The sequence below is a fragment of the Schistocerca cancellata genome, chromosome 4, assembly GCF_023864275.1.
Source record: "Schistocerca cancellata isolate TAMUIC-IGC-003103 chromosome 4, iqSchCanc2.1, whole genome shotgun sequence".
In the NCBI taxonomy this organism is placed as follows: domain Eukaryota; kingdom Metazoa; phylum Arthropoda; class Insecta; order Orthoptera; family Acrididae; genus Schistocerca; species Schistocerca cancellata.
This window is the reverse complement of record NC_064629.1, coordinates 44,981,679-45,009,101: the sequence shown is the minus strand read 5'-3', so window position 1 is coordinate 45,009,101 and position 27,423 is coordinate 44,981,679. Positions and strand designations below refer to the sequence as shown.

The following is a 27,423-nucleotide window of genomic DNA, read 5'->3' as shown; positions in this document are numbered from 1 at the left end:
GCTCGCTTTGCCATTGCTGTTGTCTTTCATCTGGCAATATTCTTCAAATTACACATTAACTTGTGGGCGTCTCTTCGACTAAGAGTAAGAAGGAATTTAGTGAAAATGCGAGTTCCCGCTGATCCTTCTTGCACACTTAAGCAACTGCTACAGCAGGCTACTTAGTGATTTAGGTACAGAAAACGTCGTGATGCGAATTACTTCCATTCAGTAATGTAATAAAGAAGAGATGCGTCATAAAATTTGTTGTTCTCGACAGTTATACGCCAACAGAAATTCAACCAAAGATGGTGAATATTTTAAGAACTCTAGTCGTTATTTTTCAGTAGTTGAGAAAGGGGAGGCAGAATTCAAATCTTGAGGTACTTCTCTCGAAAACGATCCGCGTGAAGGATGTCACAAAAGTGCAACCAGAGATAAAAAAAAGGACACATTATGTATTTCGACGATGAATGTTTTACGAAATAGTTGACACCACACTCATATCCACGCCAGAGTAAAGAGTTTAGATATATGACACACGAGTAATTAATTATCGTGTATCTCTGTGTAAAATGTGTGCCCTGTTTGCTGAATGCTGCCCAAAACCAAATTCGAAGGCGAAAAAGGCTGCTACATATTTTGTGCACTGATATATTATGAATAAGAGCATTAAGTGAGGGATGAGTGGATGTTGAGCATTTCACATTAGACACGGAACAGCAGCCTTGTTTTACGACAAGCATATTAATTTTCGTCTGATAAAGCAGTGGGTGGAAGCCACCATTGTGTGTTCGGTAGAAGGGTTATAACAGTGTTTTATGTGTTACAAAAGAGATTATTCTGTCTGTCGTTTGAGTATCCCTTCTCTGTTTATGTAACACATTTCAAAACAAGATAATCGTATTGAGTGACTTAAAATTTTTCATTATACTTTTCTTGGGACGGTGTGTCTCAAGGCACTTGAGGCCCTCTGGCGGTTAAGTTCCACCGACTTCACTCCTATGCTGTATTGTGGCGGCAACGCCAACAGATGTCGCTGATTACTTACATTAGTCTTTTTTTCTCATCCATTTTCCCTTCATTCCTCAGTTATTCTATCAACTTTATGTTATTTAATTAGGTCCATAGCTTGTTCTTGTGTATGCTACTATTTTTATCTAAAATCAGCACAAGAGCGTCTCAAAATCATATGTTACTACTTTACCATTTCTGTTTAACAATTTTAATTTTAACTTTATTCTTGTTTTCAATTATTACATTTTGTCACCATGATAACTTACACATTTGGCTAGCCCACTATAGACTTTACGTCTTGTACTCTTCATTTATTGCATATTGTACAATGTTTTTAATTGATGAATATGTGTAGGGTTACAGTAGCGACATCTAACGAGCTTACTACCCAAACGTATGTTGTGGCAACGGTATTGCAGTTTGTTATGGACAGTAACGATAGAGACAGTATAACTCTGCCAGAACTGTGGCATAGCTTACATCACATTTTTAATATGCTGTGCTGATTTTGTGTATATTTTCTGATGACACCACTATGCCTTTATTGTTTTAGGACAAGTTATAACACAGGATGGCATGTCATATTACAAGCGCATGTTTTCATATCCATGAAAGTAATAATTTTTCGTTGTGGTATGTTTTATTGTCCTAAGAGGTAATTTGTTCACTAGTTGTATTCCATTTGCCATGATTTGCTGCAGATCTGAACATGGCCATTGCTGACTGAAACGGGGAGTCTAAGGACCAAATGCTTTGTGATCATTGGCGGAAATAAAAAGAAATATTCTCATTAATTGACTTCAGGGTATGAATTTACACCTAGGGAATAATACCCAAGTCTTCTGGAACAACTGGACCTAACATTTCAATACAAGAGATGACCAGATTGAAACAAATCTTTCATCAGGAAAATGCAACTGCCCTCAAAGGTTCTTTGGCAATGCAAAAACTGAGATACTGAAACTAGGAATTGTTGGACTATCCATCTTACTCACCATATTTGACGCCTTCTGTCTTTCATCCATTCCATCTAAAGAAATTTGTGGTTATAAATCGATTTGACTCCGGTGAAGAAGCTATGTAAGTCGTAGATAGGTATTTTACAGATCTTCCAGAATCACATTTCGGAGAACTGTATCACTGAAAAAGCATTGGATGAAGAACGTTCGTCTGAAAGGGAACTACACAGAAAAAAACACGCATTATTTCACTGCTAGGACGTGACCATTTCATCTTGCACTTATACTTAACATCTACTTTTACAACATACAGGAATTTAAAGTTTACCCATTTCAAAGAAATACGCAGAACACAACTACTTTAGAATCTGTATGAACCAAAGGAAACCATACATTGAGCTAACATTCGACTATAATATTTTGTAATACAGAAAAATATAACAAAACAATACTATGTTGATAACAACGCTTACTCTGTGTCAGTCATTTCACTTTGCTCTTGTACTGTATATGTCCGCATAGAAGAGGTGTCACCCGAGGGACAGATTTGGCGTAAGTATTGGGACAAGACGAGTTCTGGCACACACTGCTTTGTTGCCAGATGTATCCAAGATGGCGCATGACGTCATCCAAGATGGCGGCGATGAAGTCATTCAAGATGGATGATTTTGGTGGAAAGGTAGGACAACTGGGCTACCTCCACTAACCTAAGTCATCCGACCACCATCTATTCCTAGGGACTGGCGGGAAGTTCAAATTACATCAGGATAATGCAATGCACAACGGTTAGCTCTACCAACCTAAGAAAATGGTGGGAAAATAGGTCAACTGGGCTACCGCCACTAACCTAAGTCATCTGACCACCACCTAATCTGACGCAGTGGTTAGCACGCTGGACTCGCATTCAGGAGGACGACGGTTCAATCCCGTCTCCAGCCATCCTGATTTAGATTTTCCGTGATTTCCCTAGATCGTTTCAGGCAAATGCTGGGATGGTTCCTTTGAAAGGGCACGGCCGATTTCCTTCCCAATCCTTCCCTAACCCGAGCTTGCGCTCCGTCCCTAATGACCTCGTTGTCGGCGGGACGTTAAACACTAAACACCACCACCACCACCTAATCCTATGAACTGGTGGGAAGTTTGAATTTTGGGCGGAAGTTAGATCAATTCGCGTATCTCTGCTAACCAAAGGAAATGGTGGGAAAATAGGTCACTTGGGCTACCTCCACTAACCTAAGTCACCCGACCACCACTTCGTCCTAGTAAATGGGGTGGGGAAGGACTCGACTTGTGCTGGAAGTAAGTCCTTATTATTTTGCATGCAACAGTCTTTATTTAAACAATTAGAGGCAGTACCACCACCCAGTGTGTTCGCCACGAGGTCTGGGCTCCAACTGACCTCGTACACAGTACTGCCACCAGAGGGCGCTCTCATCTGTGAAGCAATCCAAGATGGCTGCCATGACGTCAGCTGATAACGCAAGTACCGTTATCCAAGATGGCGGCAAACAGTGCGTTCACCCCCTGGACCTATTAGACAGTACTGCCACCAGAGTGCACTGTCATACCTCCCACTACGAAATCGAAGATGGTGGCGCAAAATGGAGGGAAACAGAAAGACCACTTGCGCTATCTCTACTAACCTATGCACACTGTGGCAAAGAAAGGACACTTCAACTAATCTCAGTGACTTTATTTTGCATGCAGTCGTTATTCAAACAATTTGAGGCACTACTGTCATCCAGTGTGGTCGCCATGGAGTCCAGAGTACTGCTACTAGAGAGCACTGTTGTCTGTTCCGTGACATAAGCCAAGATGGCTGTCTTGAGGGGAAAAAGACTCAGCCTGCGCTGGGCTGCTGGAGAGAGAAAGGAGTGTACTTTATTTATTGTCGAACAATTTATTTTGTGATGGATTTTGAGAGACGATATGTTTATGACACTGATACAAAATACATGTCTGACATGCTTGGGGTCACACCACACAGCCTAGAGACCTGTAAACTACTTCTAAATAATGTACTATAAACAACTCGTAAATTACCGAAATAGTTTCACTACATAGCGTTCAGACATGCAAACTACAACTAAATAATCCAGTACAGTGATGTGCAGACACGAAATCATGGCCTGTGAAAGTTCTTTGACTGTTATACTGATGTCACATGTCTGTCTATGTAAATACGTGCAAATTCATCCTGTGGGCCACGCATGCGTGTGATCGCCACTGTTGGTGTATGAACCTTCTATCTCCACCTGTGGTCCAGGAAAGACTTAATTGCCGAGCAACTCATCCTCATAGACGCTGTAGAAAACGTTTCCAGAATAGCACAGGGTACATTGTTCCTTGCGATCCTAACGGAACTTGCGAGCTGTGTCTAGCGTGCACATGTACGAACTGCGGCTAACGATTCATGGTGAAATGTTCGTCCTGCTGTCAATATGCGTCTCAGAAACGTTAAACGTTCACACTGCTAAAAAGCCTGTCTAGTCGTGCGAAAACACCATTTATAATAAAAGCATTCTTGTTGTTTGCGCTGGACAGTTATTCCCTCTCATGTAAATACACTCCTGGAAATTGAAATAAGAACACCGTGAATTCATTGTCCCAGGAAGGGGAAACTTTATTGACACATTCCTGGGGTCAGATACATCACATGATCACACTGACAGAACCACAGGCACATAGACACAGGCAACAGAGCATGCACAATGTCGGCACTAGTACAGTGTATATCCACCTTTCGCAGCAATGCAGGCTGCTATTCTCCCATGGAGACGATCGTAGAGATGCTGGATGTAGTCCTGTGGAACGGCTTGCCATGCCATTTCCACCTGGCGCCTCAGTTGGACCAGCGTTCGTGCTGGATGTGCAGACCGCGTGAGACAACGCTTCATCCAGTCCCAAACATGCTCAATGGGGGACAAATCTGGAGATCTTGCTGGCCAGGGTAGTTGACTTACACCTTCTAGAGCACGTTGGGTGGCACGGGATACATGCGGACGTGCATTGTCCTGTTGGAACAGCAAGTTCCCTTGCCGGTCTAGGAATGGTAGAACGATGGGTTCGATGACGGTTTGGATATACCGTGCACTATTCAGTGTCCCCTCGACGATCACCAGTGGTGTACGGCCAGTGTAGGAGATCGCTCCCCACACCATGATGCCGGGTGTTGGCCCTGTGTGCCTCGGTCGTATGCAGTCCTGATTGTGGCGCTCACCTGCACGGCGCCAAACATGCATACGACCATCGTTGGCACCAAGGCAGAAGCGACTCTCATCGCTGAAGACGACACGTCTCCATTCGTCCCTCCATTCACGCCTGTCGCGACACCACTGGAGGCGGGCTGCACGATGTTGGGGCGTGAGCGGAAGACGGCCTAACGGTGTGCGGGACCGTAGCCCAGCTTCATGGAGACGGTTGCAAATGGTCCTCGCCGATACCCCAGGAGCAACAGTGTCCCTAATTTGCTGGCGGTGCGGTCCCCTACGGCACTGCGTAGGATCCTACGGTCTTGGCGTGCATCCGTGCGTCACTGCGGTCCGGTCCCAGGTCGACGGGCATGTGCACCTTCCGCCGACCACTGGCGACAACATCGATGTACTGTGGAGACCTCACGCCCCACGTGTTGAGCAATTTGGCGGTACGTCCACCCGGCCTCCCGCACGCCCACTATACGCCCTCGCTCAAAGTCCGTCAACAGCACATACGGTTCACGTCCACGCTGTCGCGGCATGCTGCCAGTGTTAAAGACTGCGATGGAGCTCCGTATGCCACGGCAAACTGGCTGACACTGACGGCGGCGGTGCACAAATGCTGCGCAGCTAGCGCCATTCGACGGCCAACACCGCGGTTCCTGGTGTGTCCGCTGTGCCGTGCGTGTGATCATTGCTTGTACAGCCCTCTCGCAGTGTCCGGAGCAAGTATGGTGGGTCTGACACACCGGTGTCAATGTGTTCTTTTTTCCATTTCCAGGAGTGTAGTTCGGTTGACTGCTTCTGCACACTTCATGCCTTTATCACTAAGCACAGACAGGGGGAAATCAGAACAATTACAGAAACAGAATTGAAAGCACTGTCATATAGAAGAGAAAAATGTCCAGAATTTTTTGTATCCTACAGTTACAGGTCTGGAGGTGTCCTAATGGCACAGTGACAGATTAGTGACAGCATCCCCACCAGAGATGGATGGTCTGCTTCAACTTGTCTTTGAACACTTGCTTTCTCAGAACTTTTTATACATTCGAATCAGTTTGTACACTCTCCTACGTCCTAGCACAAAGAATGCCTTGTTAATTATTAGAGCCTTATGATTGTATTTTGTGCAGATCACCATATTGCACCGACAATTAAGCCCTCCAAAGTGTCCCTACATATCGTCAAATACAGAAAGACTCTTACTCTATTACACTGCTCTCCCACTTAGCCACTGAGGACATGAGCTTGAATGTTAGAGCGCAAAACCGATCTCCAACCGTGTCGATGTAGTAAACATACAATTCATATCCTGGACCATACAAAATCATCCCTTTTACATTATTTGTACATATACCGCGAAGACAGACAGCACCGTATATACTCCTCGCAGCAGTAGATATTTTCCTGTGAGGTTTGGCGGTCATTCACTCTCGACGGGTGACTAGAGTGCCCTCAGCAGACCAAAGTTACTCTCAGAACTGTTCTACACATTTGGACTCGTTCCCCCTCGGCACAAACGCGTTACTGTTTCTGGTCCGGACATGCTTGCTTTTCTACATCCATCTCCAGACTCTGGGATTACAAGAACACATGTAATTTCGCATGGTTTGCCATGATGTTATACCATTTTCGCGGTACTTCTCGATATCAAGCACACAGCAGTAGCCTACCGATCGCTCGCGCAACCTAATTCCGAAGATATAGACTGGAAATTATTTCTCTACAAACCCGAAACTTTAGCGCTTGTCCCATCTGGGAAAACCTTTACGTGAGAACTCGGAACAAATAAAAGAAACTGATATTTCCACTCACGAATACCGATGTCCATGATGTAACAGATTCATACGGAAAATGGAAATGAGCGTTTGGAGTCACTGGCTGGGAATCATCTTGCGGGGCAGGTCTGGCTGCCTTGGTGCAGGTCTTATTACACTCGACGCTACATTGGGCGACCTGCGCGCTGGATAGGGATGAAACGATGATGAAGACAACACAACACCCAGTCCCTGAGTGGAGAATATATCCTACTCAGCTGGGAATCGAACTCGGGGCCGTAGGACGGCAATCCGACACGCTGACAACTCAGCTATTGGGGCAGACACAGATTCCTATAATTTACAAAGTCAATTAATGTGTTTCTCATGACTAGAGAACCAGCAAACGTGTCTTTCACCTGCTAGATTTACACACCACAATCCATGTTCCCTCAACTAAATAAAGGCACGAAGTGTGCAGAAGCAGTCAACCGAACTATTTACATGGGAGGGAATAACTGTCCAGCGCAAACACATGTCTCTCTTCAATCTTCTCAAATTTCCATGTGATCACGAAATATGCCCAACACATACTAAGTATTAGTTCGCTGTTCTGCCGTCTAGAGGACGATAAAGTTAACTCAGCTACATTCCTGCATTCCAACAGGCCTTTGCATTCAGACGGCTCCTGCTATTAACAGGAAACGTGGATCATTCCCGCACAGGTCACTGGCGCTGCGGGCCAAGCACACATAGACAGAATGATCCTATGAAATCGTTATCCCTGCACTTACAACTAAATGTTACCATTGCAGTCTCAGTTGAATGACACTCGACAATGAGCAAAGTATCAGAAATACACCCTGCTGATGACTGTGGCTCTGGAAATAGAAATATCAATACCCATTCTTATGACTTTACATACTCTTCCCATGCTATCACAGTACTCTACGTCAAATCTATACCTTCCTTACAACCCGGACATAGTCATTTCCTTTGCACATGTCAGAGCACAAACACATACTTTATAAGCCTGATCTCAAAGGAGAATCTATCACACACCCTCAACTATTAAGTATAATACTTCATCAATAACTGATCAATGGCAATACGAAACAATACTGAGAGAAAACCAACCATGGGTGGACATGTCTCATACGTTTTTCTTCTGGATGCTACCATTGTGTCTTAGAAAGGGAGGTTTAATCGTTCTACAAACAGCCAGATGTTAAAAAACCCGATCCCAACAACTACTATATGTTACTGTCACAAGTGGTCTTAGTTCTACAGGTGAACACAAGTATCCATGTTAAAAGCTATATCCGCTTTACAAATTGAGGTGCGACATTACCTCTGAATGAGGTGGTATTTCGTCCAGACAAATAGTGTGACTGTGATCGCTGGAGTATATTGTATCAGACCAACAGTGCTCATACACGTCGCCGACGGTGCAATCTCATGATAAAATTACCCAATTTAGTAAGTGATTTGGCTAAGGAACATGGTATGAAACCTGTATTTGCAAATCCCTCACGCCACCACAATTAGATATTTCTACAGTATTTTTAACGCATTCTGTCTCGATCCCATGTCAGAGGTTCAGTGATATATCTACTGGGCTACAGGCGATGGTTGATTGAGAAGGATCATAAACAGTAGATGGTGTGCTGACTGGGGTCATAAGAAATGTAGACTAACTTTTCAGATCTCTAATGCTTCGCTGTCCGCTAGAAATGCTGTCTGGGATTTGGAATCAAGTCTTTCCATTCAAAACCATACCTGCATTCGATCCTATTACAGCCACAATTGAATCATATTTCTGGCACTCTCATATCTCGAAACAAGTCACCTTTCTCGAACCTGTGTGCTACAGTAAAATTCCAATGTGTTTTTAGTCAGAGAAAGCCATATCATCCACCACATGCAACCTGTGCAGAAACAGAGCGACCTGAGTTAGTGCAACAGGAATGTGTTTTGACCATTTGGTGGAAATGGGCGCATTGTGGCGCATTCCCAAACTAGATACAGATACTACAGATCCACATCCATTCACATATATCTCCCGAACATGCTATCTTCGTTATTCTGCACCATCCACAAGAGAAAATTATGAACTATAAAAGCTCAACTAACTTCATCCAATAGAGAACTAGATAAGATTTTTAACGGATCTCTCTCCTCCCACATATCGAAACCAAATACCGCATGCATGCAGGCATTGAGCACATGTGACAATCCTATTAAATATACAGGTATTGATCAACTGGACACACCAGTTTAAAGTTCCAACACCTGTACTCTAGGAGTATGATCGTATCCCTCGGACTATAGTGTAAGTCGCAAGAGACGCCCCCCCCCCCCCCCCCCTCTGTGGCCCTGTCTCGTTGTTTGAAACATTATTTTCTAACAAGCTTTATACATTGCCAAACATTTTATTTTTATGACACGACTTGGAGGTCTGTGTCAGCTTCTAAACTGACATTAAGACGTTCTTAGCCATGGACTCTTGCAGACAACAATGGACTCTCACAGACAACAAGGACATCACCCCAAAGTCCAATTATCCAAGACATTGCACTGTGACGAGATTGATGTCATTCAAGATGGCTGCTGTGATGTCCGCTGATGATGCGAGTACCGATACCCAAGATGGCGGGAAAGTGCCACACCCCCTGCCAAGCTCCCCTGGCGTGAAATTTGAATTTTGGAGGGAAGACGGGTCAACTGTGCTACTTCTACATTTAAACTCATCTGTCACAGTGGCGAAATAGCTGAATGCTCTCCATTCCGTTCCGACTGATTCCTCATATTGCACTCATGTATGCGATCACTGTTTCGGTGCTAGCAACACCCAGAAGGTTTCACCCACCCACAAAAGTCTTTCCCCGATTCAAACAAGCGTTGCCAGTCAATCATTATGTGGTAACCAACAGCCTGTCAGTGTATGGATGGGATGGAAAAGGCAAAGCCAATATACTGTAATAATAAGCATCACAGTTGATAGTGCGAACAATTTTAGCAATTTTACAGTAATTCCAACACTGGACAACGATGTGGCAGCATGTTTCCCCAATTTCAGTATTATAGCTAAACCGCTCCATCTCTACTTTGCGAGTAACATTGCGAATGTAGATATATGACTGTGCAGTACGTCCATTCATTGTTAATTCTTGAACACACAAATCATCAAAGTGTACCAGACAACGCTCTAAATATTTCTAACATCTCAAGCATGATGCATAATTTACGATCTGCCTCTATGCGGATGGGACTCACAGAACATTCTCACAGTCTTAGGATAAAATTAGAGACTGAAATGCCTCCTCGCACTGTCTTTGACCAGCCCACCCTGTAGCACCATTACCAATTTAATCTACAGCAGACCAGAAATAAACCGCTACATTCCACGTCTCGTGAATGAATGGAGCTGGCCGAGTCCTCACCCATTCAAGTGCACAAGATTTCACCAGATGCACTCATGTTGAGGAGGTTGTTGTTGTTGTTTTGGTCTTCAGTCCTGAGACTGGTTTGATGCAGCTCTCCATGCTACTCTATCCTGTGCAAGTTTCTTCATCTCCCAGTACCTACTGCAACCTACATCCTTCTGAATCTGCTTAGTGCATTCATTTCTTGGTCTCCCTCTACGATTTTTACCCTCCACGCTGCCCTCCAATGCTAAATTTGTGATCCCCTGATGCCTCAGAACATGTCCCACCAACTGGTCCCTCCTTCTCGTCAAGTTGTGCCACAAACTCCTCTTCTCCCCAATTCTATTCAATACCTCCTCATTAGTTATGTGATCTACCCATCTAATCTTCAGCATTCTTCTGTAGCACCACATTTCGAAAGCTTCTATTCTCTTCCTGTCCAAACTATTTATCGTCCATGTTTCACATCCATACATGGCTACACTCCATACAAATACTTTCAGAAACGACTTCTTAACACTTAAATCTATACTCGATGTTAACAAATTTCTCTTCTTCAGAAACGCTTTCCTTGCCATTGCCAGTCTACATTTTATATCTTCTCTACTTCGACCATCATAAGTTATTTTACTCCCTAAATAGCAAAACTCCTTTACTACTTTAAGTGTCTCATTTCCTAATCTAATTCCCTCAGCATCGCCCAACTCAATTCGACTACATTCCATTATCCTCGTTTTGCTTTTGTTGATGTTCATCTTATATCCTCCTTTCAAGACACTGTCCATTCCGTTCAACTGCTCTTCCAGGTCCTTTGCTGTCTCTGACAGAATTACAATGTCATCGGTGAATCTCAAAGTTTTTGTTTCTTTTCCATGGATTTTAATACCTACTCCAAATTTATCTTTTGTTTCCTTTATTGCTTGCTCAATATACAGATTGAATAACATTGGGGAGAGGCTACAACCCTGTCTCACTCCCTTCCCAACCACTGCTTCCCTTTCATGCCCCTCGACTCTTATAACTGCCATCTGGTTTCTGTACAAATTGTAAATAGCCTTTCGCTCCCCTATTTTACCCTTGCCACCTTTAGAATTTGAAAGAGAGTATTCCAGTCAACATTGTCAAAAGCTTTCTCTGAGTCTACAAATGCAAGAAACGTAGGTTTGCCTTTCCTTAATCTTTCTTCTAAGATAAGTCGTAGGGTCAGTATTGCCTCACGTGTTCCAACATTTCTACGGAATCCAAACTGATCTTCCCCGAGGTCGGCTTCTACCAGTTTTTCCATTCATCTGTAAAGAATTCGTGTTAGTATTTTGCAGCTGTGACTTATTAAACAGATAGTTCGGTAATTTTCACATCTGTCAACACCTGCTTTCTTTAGGATTGGAATTATTATATTCCTCTTGAAGTCTGATGGTATTTCGCCTGTCTCATACATCTTGCTCACCAGATGGTAGAGTTTTGTCAGGACTTGCTCTCCCAAGGCTATCAGTAGTTCTAATGGAATATTGTCTACTCCCGGGGCCTTGTTTCGACTTAGGTCTTTGAGTGCTCTGTCAAACTCTTCACGCAGTATCGTATCTCCCATTTCATCTTCATCTACATTCTCTTCCATTTCCATAATATTGTCCTCAAGTACATCGCCCTTGTATAGACCCTCTATACACTCCTTCCACCTTTCTGCTTACCCTTCTTTGCTTAGAACTGGGTTTCCATCTGAGCTCTTGATATTCATACAAGTGGTTCTCTTTTCTCCAAAGGTCTCTCTAATATTCCTGTAGGCAGTATCTATCTTACCCCTAGTGACATAAGCCTCTACATCCTTACATTTGTCCTCTAGCCATCCCTGCTTAGCCATTTTGCACTTCCTGTCGATCTCATTTTTGGGACGTTTGTATTCCTTTTTGCCTGCTTCATTTACTGCATTTTTATATTTTCTCCTTTCATCAGTTAAATTCAATATTTCTTCTGTTACCCAAGGAGTTCTACTAGCCCTCGTCTTTTTACTTACTTGATCCTCTGCTGCCTTCACTACTTCATCCCTCAGAGCAACCCATTCTTCTTCTACTGTACTTCTTTCCCCCATTGCTGTCAATTGTTCCCTTATGCTCTCCCTGAAACTCTGTACAACCTCTGGTTCTTTCAGTTTATCCAGGTCCCATCTCCTTAAATTCCCACCTTTTTGCAGTTTCTTCAGTTTTAATCTACAGTTCATAACCAATGGATTGTGGTCAGATTCCCCATCTGCCCCTGGAAATGTCTTACAATTTAAAACCTGGTTCCTAAATCTCTGTCTTACCATTATATAATCTATCTGATACCTTTTAGTATCTCCGGGATTCTTCCATGTATACAACCTTCTTTTAAGCTTCTTGAACCAAGTGTTAGCTATGATTAAGTTATGCTCTGTGCAAAATTCTACCAGACGGCTTCCTCTTTCATTTCGTAGCCCCAATCCATATTCACCTACTATGTTTCCTGCTCTCCCTTTTCCTACTCTCGAATTCCAGTCACCGATGACTATTAAATTTTCGTCCACCTTCACTACCTGAATAATTTCTTTTATCTCATCATTCATTTCATCAATTTCTTCATCATCTGCAGAGCTAGTTGGCATATAAACATTTACTACTGTAGTAGGCGTGGGCTTCGTGTCTATCTTGGCCACAATAATGCGTTCACTATGCTGTTTGTAGCAGCTTACCCGCACTCCTATTTTTTTTATTCATTATTAAACCTACTCCTGCATTACCCCTATTTGATTTTGTATTTATAACCCTGTTGTCTTGTTCCTCCTGCCACAGAACTTCACTAATTCCCACTATATCTAACTTTAACCTGTCCATTTCCCTTTTTAAATTTTCTAACCTACCTGCTCGATTAAGGGATCTGACATTCCACGCTCCGATCCGTAGAATGCCAGTTTTCTTTCTCCTGATAACGACGTCCTCTTGAGTAGTCCCTGCCCGGAGATGTGAATGGGGGACTATTTTACCTCCGGAATATTTTACCCAAGAGGACGCCATCATCATTTAACCATACAGTAAAGCTGCATGCCCTCGGGAAAAATTACGGCTGTAGTTTCCCCTTGCTTTCAGCCGTTCACAGTACCAACACAGCAAGGCCGTTTTGGTTATTGTTACAGGGCCAGATCAATCAATCATCCAGACTGTTGCCCCTGCAACTACTAAAAGACTGCTGCCCCTCTTCAGGAAGCACAGGTTTGTCTGTCCTCTCAACAGATACCCCTCCGTTGTGGTTGCACCTACCGTACGGCCATCTGTATCGCTGAGGCATGCAAGCGTCCCCACCAACGACAAGGTCCATGGTTCATGGGAGGGGGGGGGGGGGGGTGAGGAGGTTAACACTCCTTATTGGTGTATAGTAACAGATTTGAAAGTGTTGTGATGAAATAACACAGGGTTAAGAAGAACAAGGAACATTTGATTTTTATGCATGATGGAGCTCCAGACGGATGGAGTTCAAAGCATTTTACATAAATCAACTACGTTATCAACTCTACAGTATGGTTCTAGAGTCCAGGATCAGGACCTGGAAGGTATTGGTAAGAGAGAAAATAGACACCTGCACTCGCAAGGCTACAACATTCTGCACTTAAAACAGGCTATAATGTTAGATCGCTTGACTTTCTGACCTATCAGTTGTGTGGAATGCAGCGCTGTTAATATTCCAATGTAAGAAATATATTTCAGCGCATGACTTACATCCTTCTTGCTGGTTTCTCTACGATAATCTATGGTAACAAACTGTAAAGCACTGGTTCTATGTGATACATGGACAATATCTTTCCAGATATGTATACCATCCACTGTCCACATCCGATCACGGTTCAGAAATTATACTATGCCCACATCAGTTCTATATAAAATGATCGTTAATAACTGAGAATACCTCTTACAAGGAAACAGATAAACGCATAGCAGCGGTGTCCGACATGTGAAATTACAAGTCTTGGCGCCACTAACTCTGTAAACAGCGCATCTATCAAGCAGATGTATACACCATAGGGATTGTAGTGTCTCAAGCCGGCCGTTGTGGCCGAGCGGTTCTAGGCGCTACAGTCTGGAACCGCGCGACCGCTACGGTCGCAGGTTAGAATCCTGCTTCGGGCGTGGATGTGTGTGCTGTCCTTAGGTTAGTTAGGTTTAAGTAGTTCTAAGTTCTAGGGGACTGATGACCTCAAAAGTGAAGTCCCATAGTGGTCAGAGCCATTTGAACTATTTGCAGTGTCTCACAAACACCTATCACTAACTTATTTATGTACTGAAGATCGATTTTACACTTAACATGCGATGAGGAAATGGAGTACATCGCATAAATCTTCGGAGGAATGTGTCATGATTCATCACACGTGAGATGGAGGTTCTCTGATGATCCAGAGGTTTACTGTTAACGATTGCAAGTAGACAGTGCTCTAAGACCCACACAGAACAAGTGGTTGTATACGAGTCGAACGCCGGCTATGTCATGCGACTGATGCAGTGGACAGAACAGTGGAAAAAAATGGTCAAATGACCTGTGCCAACATATCCATCCCGCTCTAGAATGCATCATCAGTCTGCCATTAAATCGTATCTCGCTAGCTCCATCTCAATAACCCACCCTGTCGACTTGCTGTTATCCTTTAACGCAGATGCAAGTAAGTTTAGAGGCAGATGGTTCTCTGCCTTCCTGAAAAGCGTCAAATACACTAGTCAACTCGCGTGTATCACTGTTACCTCAATAGACGTACAGTTGAATGCCGCCTCAACGGAAGGAAAAGTGACTGTTTCCCTGCTTTAGTTCGCTTCTGTGTCGACGTTTTCCTGCATTCCTGTTGCTGTTGCGTACTTACCCACATGTACAAATTGCTCTGCGCCAAGCAGAAGACACACAAGTGCTTCCTCAGTTTTCGAACACGGAGAGTGAGGTTACATCATGATCGCATGGGTGGAAGAGACATAAAAATCGATAGAATTGCGGAAAATAAGTATATATTGAGGGAAAATACGCTGAAATGCAGGGAAAAAACAAGAATGCTTTTATGATTAAATGCGCGAAGTGGCTGTGTGGTTGGAGGCGCCATGTCATGTACTGCGCGGTCCGTCCCACCGGAGGTTGAGTCCACCCTCGGGCATGGGTGTGTGTGTTGTTCTTAGCATAAGTTAATTTAAGTAGTGTGCAAATCTAGGGACCGATGACCTCAGCAGTTTGGTCCATTAGGAATTTACACGCGTTTGAACATTTTTATAATTAATGGTGTTTTTGCATGAGTGCACAGGCATTTTACTGGTGTGAACGTTTAACGTTTCTGAGACGTATATTGACAGCAGGACGAACATTTCACCACGAAGCATCAGCCGCGCTGGGTACGCGTGCACACTAGACACAGCTCACAAGTTCCGTTAGGATCCCAAGGAACAGTGTACCCTGTGCTATTCTGGAAACGATTTCCACAGCGTCTATGAGGGTGAGTCGCTCGGCAATTAAGTCTATGCTGGACTGCAGGTGGAGATAGGAGGTTCATACACCAACAGCGGCGATCACACGCGTGCGCGGCCCACAGGATGAATTTGCACTTATTTACCTAGACAGATATGTGACATCAGCAGCGCCCCTGCGCTGGCTCGTGATGGCTGGCCCTGAGGGGCGCGTTGGGATCTGTGATAGTAATGGTTGATGATAGTTGGGAGGCGTTACATGTACTGAGTGTGCACTGGATTATTTCCTGTGGTTTAAGTGCTGTGAGCGTTAGACATGCATTGTGGTTTGATGATTTATTAGGTGTTTTGGTGTTTGTTGCATTTGTGAAAGGGTGTGCAGGGCATGATTTCGAAAGTTGATGATTAGCAAGCGTGTTTGGGGAGTCTTTTAGATGGAGTCGACGTGCGCACGCCCTTGGAGCATTTGCACTCTGCAAATATGTCTTATCTCCCATCTGCTCGCATCAGCAATGATGCCTAGGTGATCATGTATTTCGAGTGGAATTTCTCAGATGTCCCGTATGAAAGGGCTGCCGCAGCATCATGCTCCCGGGCACCTGTGCATCACTTCACGAGGTTGCTGCTGCATCCCAACTTCTGGGAGTGTCTGCGGTAGCCTCATGTGCCGTCCAGTGGACAGTGGGGTGCGATGGGCGGTGCCTGCACACGTTGTTTGTGAGCAGGTCTGTTGGTTTATGAGTTAATTTCGTGTCTGCACATCACTGTACTGCATCATTTCGTAGTAGTTTGCATGTCTGTACGCTGTGTAGCGAAATTGTTTAAATAATTTAAGAGTTGTTTGTAGTGCATCATTTGGGACAAGTTCACAGGTCTCTAGGCTGTGTAGCGTGACCCCAAGCATATCAGATACGTATTTTGTATCAGTGTCATAAACATATTATCTCTCAAAATCCATCACTAAGTAAATTGTTTGACAATAAATACAGTACACTCCTTCCTCTCTCCAGCAGCCCAGCACAGGCTGAGATATTTCCCCTCGAGACAGCCATCTTGGCTTACATCACAGAACAGACGACAGCACTCTCTGGTGGTGGAACTGTATACTAGGTCAGTTGGACTCCGAACCCCATGGCGACCACACTGTATGATGGTAGTGCCTCAAATTGTTTGAATAAAGACTGCATGCAAAATAAAGACTGACGCCCAGCACAGGCTGGGTCCTTTTCCCCGCCAATCCCTATGAAGAAGTGGCCGTCAGGTGACTTAGATTAGAGGAAGTAGTTGAAGTGTCCTTTCTTTCCTGCCATGTACTTAGGTTAGTAGAGATAGAGCAATTGGTCTTTCTGTATCCCTCCATTTTTCCACACCACCTTGGATTATGTAATGGGAGGTATGACAGTGCACTCTGGTGGCAGTACTGTGTAATAGGTCCAGACCTCTTGGTGAACACACTGTTTGCTGCCATCTTGGATAATGGTACTTGCGTCATCAGCTGACATCATGGCAGCCATCTTGAATTATGTCACAGATGGGAGCACCCTCTTGTGGCAGTACTGTGTACTAAGTCAGTTGGAACCTGGACCTCGTGGCGAACACACTGGATGGTGGTACTGCCTCTAATTGTTTAAATAAAGACTGGTGCATGCAAAGTAATAAAGACTTATGTCCAGCACAGGTCGAGTCCTCCCTCACACCATTTACTAGGATGAGGTGGCAGTCGGGTGACTTAGTTTAGTGGAGGTAGCCTAAGTGACCTATTTTCCCATAATTTTCTTAGGTTAGTAGAGATACGCGAATTGACCTGCCTTCTGGCCAAAATTCAAACTTCTCGCCAGTTCATAGGATGAGGTGGCAGTCAGATGACTTATGTTAATGGAGGTAGCCCAATTGTCCTATCTTCCCGCCAAAATCAGCCATACTGAATAACGTCATCGCCGCCATCTTGGATGATGTCACACCGACATCATGGATGACGTCATCCCCGCCATCTTGGATACATCTGGCAACAATGCAGAGTGCACCAGAATTCGCTTTGTCCCAATACTGGCACATACTCCCTCACTTGGCAGTTGCCCCTCAGTGTGTTCCATGAGTGTACTTAAATGGAACCAGACTGACAGGCATTACCTAAGAAAGCGGGAAATGTCTCTGTGATTCGTTTTCATGCACACAGAGGGCATTGTTTCGGTACTCTGTTGGTTTCCAAGGTACACAGTGTAACTTAACTTGGATCGTTGCGAGTAAGTGCGATTCATCTCCCTAATACAGGAAAGTGATCTACAAATCCCTTGAAACCTAGGAATACATGAAATGTGCCTCGCTTTCCACACCCACGAACTTTCCCCGACTCACATAGTATATCAATTCAGCCATTTCCCACATCATACGCTATCCTTGACGTTTCCTTGGACCCAATACATTAATCAGAAATTCAGTCCCAGCATCCAACATTCTACTCGCTAATCACTAATCCACTATGTCCATATCACTCATTTTATGCACCTCCATGCCTTATCCATCTTCTCCCGTCGGATAACCAGCGATAACATCCGTCCCGAGATGTTCTCTTCCTTCCATCCCTAGTCAATGGCACTCCACCTTGAGCCCTCCTCTTTGTCCTCCCTCCACTTTCCTCCTTCCTTCATAGATGTTAGTTGCTTCCTACGATTCCACAGAGCCTAATTCTAGTATTCAACATTCCACAGTCATCATGAACTATATCATGCACTATCAGCAACACCATTATACCATAGCACCATTAACATTATCACTGATTACATTTTAAATTACGTATAAAGTCACCTAAAAGTAATAAAAATCTTAAAATTTGTTCACCAGTGTATGATTCTAAAAGCAGAAATCTTACATGTAAAACCTTTGGCTGAAGAACAGTATATCAGGTGCCAGCCCGCTCAACTCGTGAGGAATTGAAAAAAAAAAAAAAGACAATAAAGAAAAAGAAAAATTCGCGAATATTCCATCAGGGAGTTTACGCTCTACTGCACAGCTAAGAGTCGCCGGATGGATCTTGTCCAACAGGATATCACACAATCAATTACCTTGCCAGCGTTCCTCATTTACATTTGAAAGTAGTTTCTTATGTAGCTTACGGCTGTTCGAAATATGAGCCTGTTTTCTCTGAAAGCGGCAGACAACTTGATTCTTGACTATGAGTGAAGTCCCCGAGTAATAGTGACGAGCTGTACATAAGATTTTACTATAGTATCGTTGGAAAGTCGTGAGGCATTGTTATTGAATCAATTCTGCAGCCATAATGTCACCAAAAATTCACATAATTCGTAGTAGTATCAGTTAATATTGGTTTTGATTCAGTAAAATGAATCTCGAAATTCTTTGTAAGTAACACACTAGCAGAGAATTAACTTACGTGGCATGGAAATGAGGTCGTATCGGACTATATTCACGTGTCACCTCGTCTGGTAAACTGACCAAACAAGAAGAAGTTTTTGGATAGTTTTCCGAATATATTAATCAAACGTAGATTTGGTCTCCATTTCTCACGTCAGATTCTCAATACTCAAACAGAAAAATATGAAAACACGTTAGACAGGTACAATGTAGTTCCCAAACTGATTTTTAATATGATTGCATCCATTTCTCCTCTTCCTCCTCACAAGCTTCCTGTTCAGAAACGTCGAAACAACAAGCGACTGGAAGGATAAATGCGTACAGCAAAAATAAATGTGTAAGTTAGAATGAACAGTCAAGATCGCAATAATATTTGTTTATTAACCGGTTTCGGCTTACGTAAAAATTATGTTCTGAGTTTTTTGGCCCCCTACGGTTGGTACTGGCGGCTCCTCGCTTGTCTCGTGATAGGGGGCCAAAAATTCTGAAGATCGTATCAGGTGGCTATTCTCCATAAACTATGTTGCCTAAATTTCTGAAAAATAAATGTGCCAAGGTGAGGCGAACTTAAGGTCCTGTTGCAGTAGATATTTCAGAGGTGGTAATATCAGAAGAATAAGAATGAGTATGCAGTCTTTTGGTTTTGACAACAATGAACTTGTGACTGTTACGTGTCAATCGAGCAATATAGGGAGTCAGAATGAGATTTTCACTCTGCAGCGGAGTGTGCGCTGATATGAAACTTCCTGGCAGATTAAAACTGTGTGCCCGACCGAGACTCGAACTCGGGACCTTTGCCTTTCGCGGGCAAGTGCTCTACCATCTGAACTACCGAAGCACGACTCACGCCCGGTACTCACAGCTTTACTTCTGCCAGTATCTCGTCTCCTACCTTCCAAACTTTACAGAAGCTCTCCTGCGAACCTTGCAAAACTAGCACTCCTGAAAGAAAGGATATAGCGGAGACATGGCTTAGCCACAGCCTGAGGGATGTTTCCAGAATGAGATTTTCACTCTGCAGTGGAGTGTGCGCTGATATGAAACTTCCTGGCAGATTAAAACTGTGTGCCCGACCGAGACTCGAACTCGAAAGTTTGGAAGGTAGGAGACGAGATACTGGCAGAAGTAAAGCTGTGAGTACCGGGCGTGAGTCGTGCTTCGGTAGCTCAGATGGTAGAGCGCTTGCCCGCGAAAGGCAAAGGTCCCGAGTTCGAGTCTCGGTCGGGCACACAGTTTTAATCTGCCAGGAAGTTTAATATAGGGAGTGATTCTGAGCAATGAGAACAAACTGCGGAGGTCGATCCCTCATAGGGTAATGAACAAATACTGTCTACAGGGCGATGTTGAACTCTAATGACAATATTTCGGGGGTTGTTAAGGAATATTTTGGCGTTAATATGTTATGGCAGCAGACGACCGACGCTATTGAGTTTGCTAGCAGTACGAAATCGCCTGCAGCGTCTCTCCTGTGCCCGTGACCATCTAGATGACTGGAAAACCTTGGGTTGGTCAGATAAGTCCCTATTTCAGTTTGTAAGCGCTGATGGTAGGGATCGAGTGTGGCGTAGACCCCACGAAGCTATGGACCCAGGTTGTCAACAAGGCACTGTGCGAACTAGCGGTGGCTCCATAACTAATGTGGACTGTGTTTACGAGGAATAGACTAAGTATTTTGGTCCAGTTGAACCGAGCTTTAAATGGAAATGGCTATGTTCGGCTACCTGGAGACCATTCGCAGCGATTCCTAGACTTCACGTTCCCAAACAACGATGGAATCTTTATGGATGACGCTGTGCCATGTGACCAGGCCACAATTGTTCGTGATTAGTTCAAAGAACATTCTGGATAGTTCACCAGCAAATGATTTGGCCACCCAGATGCACTAGTCTACATACGAATGGCGTCACAGACAGAGTGAATTCGTTAAGAGGGGAAGGTAAAGGGGTGGGGGCATATGTTCAAGTGCACCAGCCAACATATGAATGACGTCACAGACAGAGTGAATTCGTTGTTCTAGTGTCTCTTAATGTTCGATACCTCACACTTACCTCCACGAGTAGATACACAAGGCTCGAGACCCTACGATCGGACGGGCTTTGCAGCTGGACCGCCTAATCCGATCCATCGATTGTGGAAGACGAAAATTCTTTCACAATAGCGCGGTGTCTGCCACATTAGTTACCTTGCTGCCAAATACAGCGTGGTCATAGACTCTTGACTCATTTGTAGTAAGTAATGAATGCATTTAGGTAATAATACTGAATGGCAGACAGACACATCAAAAGTGAACGTGTGGCGTGGATTTACAATGGCTAGAATTGATGGAACTCCCCTTTTTTCCCCAGAATGGACGCTTACAGAAAACGTTTACCTGCACGTGGAGCAGTTTCCGAACGGCGGTTTCGGAAAGAAGGTTCTGCTGACATTGTTGTGTTCCAACAGGATGGAGCATCTCTTACTGTCCCCCCCCCCCCCCCCCCCCCCATAGCTGAGCGTTCAACACGTGACTGCCCCATGCAGCGGGCCCGGGCTCAGATTCCGGCCGGGTCGGAGATTTTCTCCGCTCGGGGATTGGGACTGGGTGTTGTGTTGGTCTCATCATTATTTCATCATCATCGACACGCAAGCCATCTATTGTGGCGTCAACTGCAAAGGCCTGCAACTCGGCGGCGGGTCTTCTCCAGGTGGGATTTCCGGCCATCATTTCATTTCACCTCTTACTTTGCCCTCATAGTAAGGGAGTACTTAAATCCTAAGATCTCTAATCCGGGATGCAGCGTCGACTGTTTCACCAGACGTGCTTCAGAATGTATTCAGGTTTCCACTTCAACGGTGGAAGCTCTGCTTCGAAACTGACGGAGGCCATGTAGAAGCACAACGAAAATTTATACGTACACTGACGATAATCATACGTGCGTATTTTGTAAATACATCAGTTATTTCGTGGAAATGACCAGAGACTTTATTACCAACCTGGCCAAAGGCTGGGTCTTATGCAAGTTGACGTTACTGCCACTTGTAAGGGTAGAATACTCTGTAGAGGATGCTGCACAGTATGAATAAATCATCTATAGTATGGGATGCCAACGGCCTTGCCGCAGTGGTAACATCGGTTCCTGTCAGATCACCGAAGTTAAGCGCTGTCGGGCTGGGCTAGCACTCGGATGGGTGACCATCCGATCTGCCTAGCGCTGTTGGCAAGCGGGGTGCACTCAGCCCTTGTGAGGCGAACTGAGGAGCTACTTGACTGAGGAGTAGCGGTTCCGGTCTCGGAAACTGACTTAGGGCCGGGAGAGCGGTGTGCTGACCACACGCCCCTCCATATCCGCATCCAGTGACGGCTGTGAGCTGAGGATGACACGGCAGCCTGTCAGTACCGTATTGGGCCTCCGTGGCCTGATCAGGGGAGTTCAGTAGTTAGATAGCTAGTATAGGACCCTTGCAACTACAGACATACGTTCACTATACTTCATTTACCGCTCTCCTTCGACGGGATCGCTTGCCGCAAATTCTCCCATTATTCGGAATCGTTATGTGCTGATGGGCCTGTTTTATCTCACAGAATTATTGAGCTATTGCCGTAATATAAGTAATCTTTAACTCCTGGGTACCCAAAGTAAACTTCTAACCTTATACATTTCTCACATATACACAGTTGAGTCACATTACTGTGACCACCTGTGAGAAGCCTGGATGATTGCCTTTTGCAGCGTGGACGACTTTGAAACGTGCAGGAAGAGAGTCAGTGACGTTCTGGAAGGTACCGACAGGGATGTGAAGCCATGCCAACTCTAGTCGAGAGTCCACGCAGCGAACAGCCCGATCGTGTTGATCACACAGACTGTCGATCGGGTTTTAATTTGGGGAGTTTGGTGACAAGGGGAGTACGGTAAACTAATCAGGGTGCTTTTCGAACCGTGCACGTACAGCGCGAGCTGTGTGACACGTTGCATTGTCCTGCAGATAGAAGTAAACTTCTAACATTATATATTTGGTACATACACACTGTCCAGCTGAGGAAAAACAAACTGCATGTAGGGCTGAGCATGATCTACAAGGATACTTGTGTTGATTCGTTGTTACTTCCGGAAAAACATTCCCCAGACCATAATGGTCTCTCCTCTGGCCTGGACTCTGCTGTCAATTGCTGCAGTGTGTGTACTTTCAGACGTTTCACGCCGTACGCGCCAACGGCCATCTGTTCGATGAAGCATAAAACGTGATTCATCTTAAAAGGCCACCTGTCACCACTCAATGGATGCCCAGTTGCGGTGTTGGCGAGCAAATTACAGCCTTTGTGTCGCTGATGAGCAGTAGTTAGCACGGGTGCATGAACCGGCCGCCTGCTGAAGTAGGCCCATACGCAGGAACGTTCGCTGAACACGCTGTTGGTAGCCCTTTGGTTCATCTGGGCAGTCAGTTGCTCAACAGTTGCACGTCTACCCGCCGTTGTTCACCCCTGTCATCTGTGGCCCGTGGGGTACCAAATTTTCCTCAGCACTGGTTTTAGATAGCGCAAGATTGTCATGCCTGGTGTATTTTAAGCACAGCAGCTCGCAAACAGCTTACAAACTTAGCCCTTTCGGAAATGGCGCTCTCGGCCTGAAAGCTAACGATCGTGCACTTCTGAACGTCAGATAAACCGCTCTCTTTCCACATTACGACAACGACGGCACTGTTTTCCGCGTCCTCCGGACACGCTTTATATATTCTACACAGCTAGTGTTGCCACCTGCCATCTGAAAGTGGTTACTGCACGTTGAGGTCGAACATTATTGTGACTGGACAGTATACACCTACGAGGGTCATTCAATAAGTAATGCCCCACATTTTTTTTAAAAATCCATTAATATACATCGACTGCCCTTGTTGGTGCTTCACATTGGATGTTTGTTCTGTGAACCGGTGAAGTTTCGAACGGTTCTGGCAGATGGCGTCTACGTACGACTCATGTTACAAGCAAGGCGCTGTTATTGAATTCTTGTGTGCAGAAAAAGAAACCGTGGTGAACATCCATAAAAGTTTGTGTGCGATGCTACAGTTGTTAGGAGTACAGTTGGGCGATGAGTAAAGACAGTTACAGCCTGAGGAAATGCAAAAACAGAGCTCCATAATCCACCACGCTCGGGGCGTCCTGTCATAGTCACTGCTCCAGACATGCTGAATCGTGCGGATGCAATTATTCGTGCCGGCCGGCACATCACAACTCGACATTTGGCTCTACAGTTGTCGGTCGGCATTGGAAATGGGTCTGCCACGATTGAGTCTCACGGACAACCCCCTTTGCTGGAATAGTCATGTTGACAGTCTTCTGGGATTATGATGGCGTCATTCTCGTGGATATGAATCCAAGAGGATCAACTATCAATTTAGAGGCATACGTGAAGACTTTGAATAAACTCAAGAAACGTTTCCGACGTGTTCGATCGGACAAGAATCGAGCAGAAGTCTTGCTACAACATGATAATGCACGCCCACACACATCGCCAAACAGGATTGGACATCACTGCCCCATCCACCTTACAGCCCAGACCTGGCACCGTCGGACTTCCAACTCTTTGGTCCGCTTAAAGATTCTCTACGAGGAACACACTTTGAAGATGACGAGAGGCTACGGTTACAGGACAAGAGCTTCTACCAGCAGGGAATACGTGCTCTTCCACAACGTCGGCGTACGGCCATAGAACGTGATGGAGATTACGTAGAAAAAGAGGACACGGACAAGACATGTTGATGTATATCGTCACCAAATTCTGACTCTTAATAATAAATATGTACTGACAAAAAATGCGGTGCATTACTTATTGAACGACCCTCGTACATAGACTCCGTACGCCACGGTACAATACACGAAGCAGAATACATCGTATCAATGTTATTGATTTTCTTTGCTATTCGGGTCAGTATAGAGTGACGAAAAATGTCTATCTAGTATATGCCTCTGTACGCGCCCCAGTCGCTCTGATCTTATTCTCATACTGTCTACGGCGATGCACAATGGTGGAAAGTCTTCGTCGAATACAGGTTCACCAAATTTACACAACAGCGCTTCATGAGAAGTAAATCGTCTTTCTTCCAAGGATTCCCATCCAAGTTCCACGAGGATTTCTGTTATACTATCGTATGGGCTATACTGACTGCAGTGGGCTTCTATCGGCGTCTGTTATCATGCCTTTTTGAAGAGGACTCCAAACACTAGAACAATACTCTAGAATTGATCACTGTAGTGTCCTCATGTGATTTCCCAAAACCTGTCGAAGGGTCATTTAACTTCACAGTTTCCATACGCGTTACTGGATGATCTTTGGCAAGCAGGTTTGACACGTGCTGCACCGTTTAAGGTTTTTCAGTCTTTCTTCTGCCATAGGACATGACTTCATGGTGACATGATTTTGTCACAAATTGATCCACGAATACCGCAAAAATAAGGTGTGGGAGGAGTAGTGACACGTGGGGTATATGAGACGGGTCGCAGTTCATGCACGCGTAACTTCTTCGGTGAGAACACTACCTATGACACCCACTGGTTCACGCTCGATTCTTTGTCAGGACGTCTCATCACAGCGCATGTAGTGATACTGAGTGGAAGATTTATGTTGGAAACAACACCTAGGCCGTTTCCCCATATCTACAAAGATTGATAGCCCAGACAGGCACGCAAGTGGATCCGCTTTCATGTAGTTATGGAGGTGTTGTGGAAGGGCTGTTAGATAATAGTTAATTTCTCGACCAGTGGGTCACGCCTGTAGAATTTATTAGGTAAAGACTCTGGCTGCCAAATGCAGTTTAGTAAGGCAAACAGGTAGATAGCTTAAAGTTTTTGTAGACTTCATAAACCAAGTTATTTCACACAATTTATTAGGTATTTTTAACAGGGGAAATAGAGGGTTTTGCGGAAGATTCTCTGAGAAAAACACAAAGAAATGGAAATATATCGTCTACAACGAAGTCATTGAGACGGATGAGAAGGTGTTTATGGATTAGACGTCAGGGTTAAAAGAGACGGAGAACAAGTTCAGAGGCACTAGGATGGCGATTAGGTTAGGAAACCACCCCAGCAAACGGCTGAAGTGCTTTAAGGAAATCACAGGAAATATGGATGGTCAGATGGGGCTTTGAACCTAGCTTATTCCGAAAACCATTCCAAGGCTTATTGCAGACGGAGGACTAGCTTGAAGGAACAAGAAATACGTAGAGAATCTCCTTATGAAAATATCTACAGAATTAGTCTTAAATTATGTAGGGGAGCCCGTGAGAAACGCGAGTGACGCTGTCTGGACGTGGATTTGAACCCTCAGCCTCCCCCACCGCAACCGACCGAAGTAGAGCAGCCCTTTAGACACTGGATTCGCATCCGTGAGGTCGGCGGTTCAAAACCTCGTACGGTCGTTCAGATTTAATTTTGAGTGGCTTAAGGCATACGCCAGGGCGGTTCCATTGGAGGGGATACCGCTGACCGCCTTCCACATTCCGAGCATGTGCTTCGTCTCTGATACCCTCTCCGTCGACAGAACGGTAAAACCTAACCTTGATTTTCCTGAATCCTAGTCAAATGCCTTAACCCCCGGATTGCCCGGCCAGTGTATAGGTCCTAGCTTCTAATTAAAAAACATTTTTTATTGAATCGTAGCACAAGTTGTACGGAAATTTCTCCATGATCGTTTCCGACCCTTTGGCTATTCGAAAGTGTTCACAAACAACAGGAGCCTCTCTGTCGACTGGAATATCTGTTGCACTGTAACAGGCGGAGGGGTTCCTTTTGCTCTCTTATGAACACTTGAAAATGAACTAAGGGCCGCAACCGGTCGTGGAGAAATTTTGATGCATTCGGTGCTGTGACTCAATTATAAAAATAATTGAAAAACGTGGTGAAATATTTTGTGAAATAATTTGTCTGAAAGTAAGAAATAAAATAGATTAGACAAACATTCGACATGCCTTTGGTTGATACTCGAAATCATCTACAGCAAATGAGACTGCACGGTCTACACAATCCACCAGGTGAGTATGCTCCAGTACTCTTTGAAAGCCTAAGATAATCATTGAACTTTAAATTCTCAATCGGCACCTCGTACATGACTTCAAATTACATCCAAAGGTGCGTAAAATGTTTCTCTGATATTTTATTTCTTACTTTTAAAAAAAGTAATTTCACAAAAAATTTGACCTTTTTTTTCAAAATTATTATTACTTCAGTTTTTTTATTAATCGTTAGATATCATACCAATGTGGCTTTTAATGCACTTTTCGAACAGCAGCAGCTTTTCGTGAAACAC

General features: G+C 44.4%; 1 protein-coding gene and 1 pseudogene across 1 annotated transcript in view; one reads left to right on the top strand and one right to left on the bottom strand.

The window, feature by feature from the left end:
* Nucleotides 1-27,423, bottom strand: part of LOC126183218 (histidine ammonia-lyase-like) — a 262,464-nt gene that overhangs the window by 228,010 nt on the left and 7,031 nt on the right. The window lies entirely within an intron of this gene.
* LOC126185737 (5S ribosomal RNA) lies at nucleotides 22,230-22,347 on the top strand (annotated as a pseudogene).